Source organism: Delphinapterus leucas, chromosome 5, assembly GCF_059928025.1.
Source record: "Delphinapterus leucas isolate spDelLeu-1000000601 "Yukka" chromosome 5, BTC_Dleu_Yukka2, whole genome shotgun sequence".
NCBI lineage: Eukaryota > Metazoa > Chordata > Mammalia > Artiodactyla > Monodontidae > Delphinapterus > Delphinapterus leucas.
Genome location: NC_143133.1, coordinates 117,016,869 through 117,027,011, shown reverse-complemented (window position 1 = coordinate 117,027,011; position 10,143 = coordinate 117,016,869).

The window sequence follows — 10,143 nt, the reverse complement described above, 5'->3', positions numbered from 1 at the left end:
TTTTGATCATTTGAAGTGATTTTTCCCCTTTTGGCCTTCCGTATTCCATGCTTTTTAGATCAAAAAGAAAACTATTGCTGTCAAGAATTGCTTGAGTTTTCAAAGAGAAACTCTTTACTTTATAAATATTGTTCTCTATAAATATGAATATCCCAATTTCAGAAAAGACAGGAACTGGGTATAAAAAGTTTCAACAAGGAACGATTATTTACATTATAAAAGACTTGTTTGTGTCTGTTTACATGTGTTGTGTGTATGTCTGACTCAGTGACAGGGTGGGGTGGCAAGAACACTTACAGCTAAACCTCGTGAGCTGCTGCAATTTGAAGGTCAATTAAAAATAAAGTAAATCTGAATTTATCTTAAGATGATAACAGTTCAGTGTTCAAAACTGAGTCTATATGAACATTTTTCTCTTTATTCCAGTGTATACCAATCAAACATAAAATACAAAAGGCTTGCAAAATAAACTTACTGGAGAATCTTTAAAACTTGTAATTTTTTAGCCTAAGAGTCTATTTAATTTCATATTGCAATTCTTATATTAATAGCTATCCTTAAGTCTGTCTATTAAAGCTACAGTCCAGTCAGTTCACTGTGCTTGCTTTATATGTGAAGAAGGTTTGGGAGGCAGGCATATTTAATTCTTCCAATGATCATCAAAGCTAATAGTTGCTGAGCACTTATATGGAACAGACACTGCTCTGAGCATGGTACGTGGATGTTTGGTTTATTACATGTATCAAAGCTTCTATTATGTGATCCTGGTTTTCTTGAGAACAACAGCAGGAATTTTAAAGGTAGGGTTAGAAATGTAGGTGTGGTTTTGAGAAATTTTACAAAGTGTATGTACAAAATTGTTGCTCTTTCCTCACCTGCGAGTAGGGAGAAATATAACAGTGCTCTCACTTTGGCTCTGGGTATTTTCTCCCTAAGACCTTTTCTTCAGCACCCTTAAGGGGCTTCAATTATTTTTCCACAGTTGATCACAAGACTTGGAAAAAATCCTCCTCACCAGAAGTTTGGATATCCTGGTCTGTGGTCATGAAATGCTTTTCTTAAAAAGCATTCACTGCAAATCAGAGCAACATGGCTTTGTACATGTTCTAGTGGTTCCCATTCTTAGATTTTACAGAAGGTAAAATTTTCCCCAAATGTGGAGACTAAAGTGACATTATCAATGTTAAAATTATTAAGTAAGAACATTTAAAAAGTTGAAAACTATCTGATAAAAGGTAATTTTAACATCCCAAAGGTAAGAAGGTTATACTCTCGAATAAAGTTTTTTTCTCCCCACATTTTCAATTGTTAAAATTTGTTAAAGAGTTGTACCCAAGTATTTTCCCACATGTGCAACTTCTTCAGAAGCATGGGGCTGGTAGCAAGCTGTTATTTTAACTACCCCTTTACATAACCATTATTACTAGTTGCCCTCACTTCCTCTTGTAAATTCACAGAATTCCATCACATGTGCCTTAAAAAATTGACAATCTAATTGAAATCTAGCTGCATCTGAATTGATACAACAGAAGATAACTTAGCTCTAGAAATACATATCTTGGGTCTCTAGAACCTTTAAGAAACAGCTGTATTGTTACAGTGTCACGTTATGATCATTTTGAGGACTGCTACACCTGACCCAGGGAACTACTCAGTTCCCTGTGTAGTTTACTTTACTCAGACGTGAGCACCACCATTACATAAGTAGGTTTTCAAAACTGTTGAGCAGGCTTGAGGTATGAGTGACTCATTCATATCAGTAATTAAGCAGGTCGTATTATGGTAAGCATGTGACAATTCAGCTTTGAGTTCAGTGCCTCATATGATGATTCATTAAATTACATTTGTATTTTGTAATCTAATTTGTTAATAAGTTTATGGGAAGCTAATTAAGCCAGCTGCTAATCTATATAGTTCTGTCTTCCTTATTGTGCCCACAGTCTTCCATTGGAAACGTGCTATTAGACTCTTCCTCTGCAAAGAGAGTTTTAAAATTTTTAACAGGGTTCTTAAATTATGATGGATATTTTATTTACTACTTACCAGAAACATCTAATTGCAATTTACATGTTTAGAATTCAGTTGTGGAGCATCACCAATCTGGAGAAGACCAGGAGACCTGTTACTAACACTCACATACTTTACTGAGAAGTGAGGGCGCTCAGGTCCCCATCTTCAGCGTGTACGTGTTCTTATTTCACACCTGATTCTAATAAGTTTCGTTATCTGACTTATGCTCCTGAATAAATCATAAGTATTGACAGTGTCCTGCTGGAAGCAGGTAAACAAAATGTGACAGCTGACAGCAGGGGAGGGAATCAAAAAATAAATGTAATGTGAACATTAAAAGGATAGCAGCTTGAGACAACTTTATATATAGGGTCCTGCACACCACAGGCCCTGAGAGCATCACTGTTAGCAAATTATACAAGTGACGTTTAATGATGAATTTGAATCGAGTAGGTTATGGTATGTAAGAAGGCAGAATTATGTGTTGCATTTGGTGATAACCAATTTCCTCTTCACATAGTTAAAAGCTGAGTGCCTAAAGTGGTTTATCCAGGTGGAAAGTTTATGCAGAAAATACCTTGAATCGTTCCTTGATTATTTGGAGGCTTTATCAGAGGAAGTTTTTCATTCAGTTGAAACATTTTTCAAGTTTAATGACTAACTCACTACCTAGTTTAGTTAAAGTATGAGGAAAACTAAAGGAACAGTGATTTAAACCACGTAAATCAAATTAGATGACCTCCTCCACCTTAGGGAGGATTACAAATCGTGTAAAAATCATTCAGCCCCAGTTCCGTGACTGCCCCACTGCCTTGCTGGCCGTGCAGTCCCTTTGCACCAGAGGTGGGATGGTAAAAGACTCTCAGAGCTGTTGTTTTGTTTTAGCTATGCTGCATCACCTGATATACTTTAGTTTGTCATAGTAATCTTTTGCTGGAAGCTCACTTTATCATGTTCAGAGAGTCATCTATTATCTTTTGCAGGAATCCAGTTTAGTAAAGTCATGTAGCAAGCATAATTTTTATATAAAATGTAGACTTCATATTAGCAATTGCATTGTGCAATTTTCTATTAGTTATGGTGGGAGTTTTTTGTTTGTTTTTTGGGGTTTTTTGGCCACGTGACATACAGGATCTTGGTTCAACCAGGGATTGAGCCCATGCCCCCTGCAGTGGAAGCGTGGAGTCCTAACCATTTGCCTGCCAGGGAATTCCATTTATGGTCTTGAAGGACACTGAAAATCTGTTCAGAAAGGCAAATCTGTGTCATTCGGTCAAGAGATGACATCACTTTCTAAGTTTCCTTTGGTTTTAATGCTTGATTCTTTGCTTACAAAAAGTATATCTGGGGCTTCCCTGGTGGCGCAGTGGTTGAGTCCGCCTGCCGATGCAGGGGACACGGGTTCGTGCCCCGGTCCAGGAAGATCCCACATGCGGTGGAGCGGTTGGGCCCGTGAACCATGGCCGCTAAGCCTGCGCGTCCGGAGCCTGTGCTCCGCAACGGGAGAGGCCACAACAGTGAGAGGCCCGCGTACCGCAAAAAAAAAAAAAGTATATCTGTGACTCCATTCTCTTAGAACACTGTTCTAAAATAGATCAGCCACAATATTTACAAATTACTGATGTCTATTGTAAGGCTGTAATTTTCCAAAGTAATATAGAAAGGGGAAAAAGGTAGTAAATTGCATAATTACAGAGATGAACCCTCTAATAGAAAATAAAAATGTCAGCAAACAATTCACTAAATTTTCCTGTAATTTTCCATTAGTATCCATCATAAATTCCTCTACATTATCATACTAAAGATATGAATCAATAACATCCATTCAATAAATTTAAGATAGAAGTACAGAGTCTTCAACTGTGTTGAATGCTGCCAAGAAGCAGCATTCATGAAAATGAATGAAATAAGATGAACTAGAAAGATGTTCATTTTAAAATTCTGCATGCAACCGTGTAGCAGCATGGGTTGCTGCTACAAAGAAAAAGAATCCGCCTGCCAGTGCAGGGGACACGGGTTTGATCCCAGGTCCGGGGAAGATCACCCATGCCACGGAGTAACTAAGCCCGTGTGCCACAACTACTGAGCCTGTGCTCTAGAGCCCGAGAGCCACAACTACTGAAGTCCACGCACCTAGAGAGCCACAACTACTGAAGCCCATGTGCCTAGAGCCTGTGCTCCACAACAAGAGAAGCCACTGCAATGAGAAGCCCCAGCACCACAACGAAGAGTAGCCCCCCGCTCGCTGCAACTAGAGAAAGCCCGCGCGCAGCAACGAAGACCCAACGCAGCCAAAAAAAAAGCACAAAACCCCAAAAAACCTGATAAAGAAACACAAGACAAAAAGAAAAAAAGAAAAAAACCATAGACCAATCTCATCTATACATACAGATGAAAAAAATTTTTTTAAGGTTAATAACTATGGCAAAAAGAATTGTATTCCAGGAATTCAAGAGTGTTTTGATTTCAGTAAATCTATTAACACAATTACCCAAATAAATTAAATAAGAGAAAACATGATCATATCAATAGATGCTAAAAGGCTTATTACTAAGATTCGGTAGCTATTCCTAATGAAGATTCTTGAGTAAAACAGAAATTGAAGGAAACTACTTAAACACAATGAAGATTATTTATGAAAAGCCTATAGGTATTTAAAAATCATAAGCTGTTTCAATTAAAATCAGGAATTAACAGGAATGGCTACTGTCATTAAAGATTATCTTGGAGGATGCAGTGACTATTGATATGATTATATGCCTAGGAAACCACGGAGATTAGGAAAAACAAAGAGGGATTTTTAGTAAGGTATTTGGAAACGATGAATATACAAAATTTAATGGCAATAAACACTTTGAAATGCTAATGGAAGAAATATTTCATTCACAATAGCAAAAAAAAAAAAGGGGGGGGAATAAAGTTACACAGAAAGGTATAAGATCTATGAGAAAAAAAAACCCTACAAAAATGTTACTAAAAACGAACAAAATTTAAGCATATGAAAAAATACTATTGTAAATATAAATCTCTTAAAATTAATAAATTCAATAAAACATTAGAATCACAAGAGTATTTTAAAATTGGATTAAACTATATTAAGATTCATTTAGAGTCAGAAAATTCTACAAAAACAAACAAACAAACAAAAAGAAAGAAACTTTACTCACCAGATATCAGCATATACTATAGTCATTGGAATCAAGTCAGTTAATAAGATAAGAAAAACAACTGCATTAAATAAGAATAAACAAGACTGATAGAAAAGAATTGAGATGAAAGTTTACTGTATGACAAATATGGTGTTTTAGTTCAAAGAGAAAACAAAATTGGACTCCCAATTTTCACTAAGGGCTTTAATGTGGCATAAAATTATTTTTTAAATGATCATTGGGAATTCCCTGGCTGTCTAGTGGTTAGGACTCAAGGCTCTCACTGCCGGTGCCCTGGGTTCAATCCCTGGTCAGGGAACTAAGATCCCACAAGCCACACGGCACAGCCAAGAAAAAATTATTTTTTTTTTACTTTAGAAAGAGAGAGTTGGGGGGTGGGGGGAAAGAAAACAAGAGACTAAATACAGGGAAAACCTGTATTAACAATTTTTTGTGACAAAAGAGTTAAAGTCAAATATCAATTATACGTAATAAATATGGAGGAAATTGCAATGGAGGTTACAAAGAGTTAATATCTATACTACTGTGTATTATATAATATGAAATGATAACATTTACTATAGAGCACTTACAAATGGGCAAGAAAAACGCAAACAAAAACATGGGCAAATATAAAGACATAAACATAGAAGAGTAAATCCAAACGACCAAGATGTAGAAAATTATGCTCAAACTCACTAGTAATCAGGGCAATACAAATAAAGCTCTAGAATATTGTCAATTTTTACCCCATTAGATAGATGGTCACATATAAAGAAGAGCAATACCTATCACTGGTGGGAATTTTGCAGGAGGGACAAGGTACTCCCATACATTGGTGGTAAAAAATACAGATTGTTACAGTCTTTTGGGAAAAAATATATTCTTTGTCCCAATAATCCTATAGAAATAAAATCAGTATGTATGTCCACATATACATATATTTTTTTATTGATCTTAATGGAAAATACACATTAAAGCTGTATTAGTTGACTCTATTTCTATGCCATAGTGATGGGATATATATACTCTTATTTTGAGTGTTGTGTGTGTATGTATATATGTTTGCATATGATTTTTATGAGCATGAAGAAAAATGGGAATGATATATTCTAATAGGGATGACATCATTTGTCTAGAGAGGGTAGGTAGAGTAAAGATGGGAATTTGGGTGGGAAGGGGAAGAGGAGAGAGAAAAGAGTAAGCAAACAGAAAAAAATACTAAATTCCATGTATGGCATCCCATTTTCAGATTATATAAATTAAACATTTGTACACACAAGAAAAAAGTTTAAAACATTAAATGGATTTGATATCACGATGGTCATTTGATGACCTTACCCAGAGCATGTTTAGATAAGTGGAAGCAAAGAATAAAGTAAAATTCTTATTAGAACAGTTTGAGTAATAAATAAATAGTAAGATAGCAGACGACTATAAACTGAAACTTTACCAAATAATACCAATAAAAAAGTAAAATATAATAAATGATGAGCAAAAAAAGGGGTATGAGGCAAAGGTGGCCTCTGTATATTGGCCCATGGGTTGTTTATTTCTTTACAGCAGGCTGAGACCCATTAGCGCGAAAGCCCACTGACACCAAACCAAAATTTACCCATCCACTTGTTTTAAACATAGTCCAAACAAACAGTTTTAGAAATTTAGAGCTTGCCTGCTTTATATACCCTGTGAAACTGTGCCCCAAATCTGCTTGCCACAGGTAATATAAGCCTTGGGCTATAAAGACTCTAAGCTGCTGCTGCCCTCTGGAATTCTCTAACCCAGAGGCTTCTGCCATGCTGCTGAGTGACATCATACATAAGCCCCCTAGACATAATACCTCTGTCTCTGATGTCTCTTTCCAGCGGTACCCTTGCCCTCCCCTCCTCGATGGTGGCCTCATGCCTTAAGCCTCTGTATGCTGCTAGGACCTTTCCCAAATTGCAAACCTTTAGAAGTAGAACCAAAATAGAGCTTGTGTGCTCTACTGCCACCTCATGGCCATAAATTTTTCTTTGATCAGCCCTGAAATGCTCAAACTCACCCCACTTATACTACATAATAATAAAAGTAAAAATTCATCAGGAAGATACACCAGTGCTAAAATTGTAGATACCTAATATATCCTCAGAATAAATAAAGCCAAAATGAATAGGATTACAAAGAGTAATTGACAAATGCACAAACATAGTGAGAGACGTTAACACATCATTTTCAGTAACTGACTAAAGGGACATAAAATTAGTAAGGCTATATAAATTATATAGAGCTATAATCAACAATTAAAGAATTTCTATTCTTTTCAAGCATACTTGAAATATTTACAAAAATCTAAAATACTTTTAGGCCTAAAAGTATCAAACATTTAAACTGATATAGAGACTACAAAGTACTACTATTACAAATCAATAACAAAAGCTTATCCAAAAGAGATTTAAAATTTTTAGCAATTAAAAACATACTTCCAAATAATTCATGAAACCAAGAAGTAATTATAATAAAAATTAGAACATATTTAAAATTGGATGAAGATGAAAAGATTACAGACCAATAGATATGTAATAGCTGAAGCAGTACCTAGAGGGAAACTTACCAGAAGCAATTCACATTCACGGGAAGGACAACAGCCTACACTTACAGTCTATCCAAAGTCTATATTGGCTCTTCTACTCTATGTCATAATATAGCCCAAATAAACCTGGACCGTCTGGACATTCTGTAGAACATCACATATGTTTGTTATATTGATCAGTAAAAACAGACTAAGAAGTAGTAAGTGTGTTGAACATCTGGGACACAGGCATCCCCGAGAATAAGAGAAAACTCTTTGAAGATTAAGGGACCTACCACATCAGTGAAGGTTTTAGGGGGGTCCAGTAGTCTGGGGTAGGTTTAAAATAAAGGACAAATTATTGCATGTCACATTCCCACCATGAAGAAGGAAGTACAATGCTTCACAGGCCTCTTTGGGCTTTGGAGGCAGCATATTCCATAGTTAGGAATACTGCTGTGACACATACGCTGAGTGACACAGAGGCTGCCAGCTTTGACAGGAGCTTACAGCAGGAAAGTGCTCTGCCATGGGTTCAGGCTGCAATACAAGCAACCCTACCATTTGGGCTATACAGTCCAGCAGACTCTCTGATATTGGAAGCGTTTGCAGTGAGAAAAGAGACCATGTGGAGTTTATGGCAAGCCTCATTAGGAAAATTACAACATACATCTTTGGGGTTCTCTAGCAAGGCCATGCTATCTGCTGATAATTACATACTCTTAATAGTTCCAGGCATGCTACTGGATCCACCTGACAATGGGCATTAAGTGACCATGTGGCTAGAACATCCCATCACGAGCTTGGCTTTTTTAGACCTATCAAGGCATAAGGACAAGCTGGCCTAGTAGCAATCCATAATAAGCTAAAAGCAGCACATCAAGAATTGGGCACGAAAAGCACTAAAGGACACAAGCAAGCAGTATGAGTATGTGGCCCAGGACCCCATTTCATCAAAAGCTGTTGCAATATTTTCTCTCCATCAGCTTGCGACTATGGTTGTATAGGCATTCCCAAGTTGCTCAAGGAGGAAAAAGGCTAAATTTGGTCCATTGAAAGGTCATCTCAAGATGTGGATGCAAGCCAAAAATGGATCACTGCCTACTTTAGCTCTGGAAATACAGCAATAAGATGAAATTCTCCTAGTATGCAGAACTTTGGACTGTCCACCTTGTCATTCATTTTGCATGGAAAGAGAAGTGACCCAAGGTAAGAATGTATCCAGATTCATGGTCAAATGACTTGGCTGGTAGGTTAGAGGTTGGAACAAAAAAGTTCGGAAGATTGGAGACAAAGACATCTGGGAAAGAGGCATAGGGAAGGACCTATGGGAATACAGTAGACAAAAAAATACGTAGATTTTATATCACATGTTAACTCCCACAGAGGGTATCTACCAACAATCAAGTAGAGGAAATGATTCAGCCAGTTGATGTGAGCCAGCTTCTTCCAACCTTAGTACTGGTACAATTGGTGCATAAATATAACGACAGGGATGGAGGCTATACACAGGTCCAAACAGCAGAAGTTCCCACTGAACAAGGCTGATCTAGCCATGCTGCTGCTGAATGCCCAAACTGCCAGCAACAGAAAACAACACTGATACCTCAGTACGGCACCATCCTTCAAGGAGATCATATAGTCATACAGTGACAAGTCGAATACATCAGATCTCTTCCATACAGGAAGGAGAACAATCTTGACCGGAACTGACACTCATTCTGAATATGGATTTGTCTTTCCTTCTCACATGGCCTCAACCTGCACCACTACCCAAGGGCTTACAGAATGTTTGATCCACCAACATGGAATCCTGTACATCACTGCATTGGATGAAGAAAGGCTCTTTACAGCACAGCAGTTGCAGCAGTGGACATGTGACCATGTGATTCAGTGATCTCATCATAAATCACAAACATCGTAACTAGAGGCTGCCAAACAGAGTGAAAAAGCCTTTAGAAGCCCTTCAAAGATACAAGGCTGGGTCACCAGCATTTAGTCCCATATCTCCAGTAGAAAAAGGATCAATGGAGAAAGAATCAGTGACATATTTACCACCAGTTCCAGTGATCTTCTTGGAAATTTTTGCTTCTTATCGCTGCACGTCAATGCTGTTATAAAATGGAAGCAGAAAGGAATATGCTTGACACCCAAGTGATCCACTGGGAGATCTCTAGGTAAAATCGTGTTCCATTTTAATGGCTCGATTTAAGTAGACAAGTGTAGTAGCCATGGCTGAGCATGGCATTCTACATTCACTTGAAAAGGAATGGAGACCTGGGCTCAGACAACTCAGGGGTGATGATCTGGGTCGCTCTACCAGGTAGTGACCGGGACCAGCCAAGGTGCTAGCTAAGGGTGAGAGGAATGTAGAAGAGACAGTACGTACCTGGATAGCAGAGAAGGGAGATGATGGATTGAGGGTGCAGGACC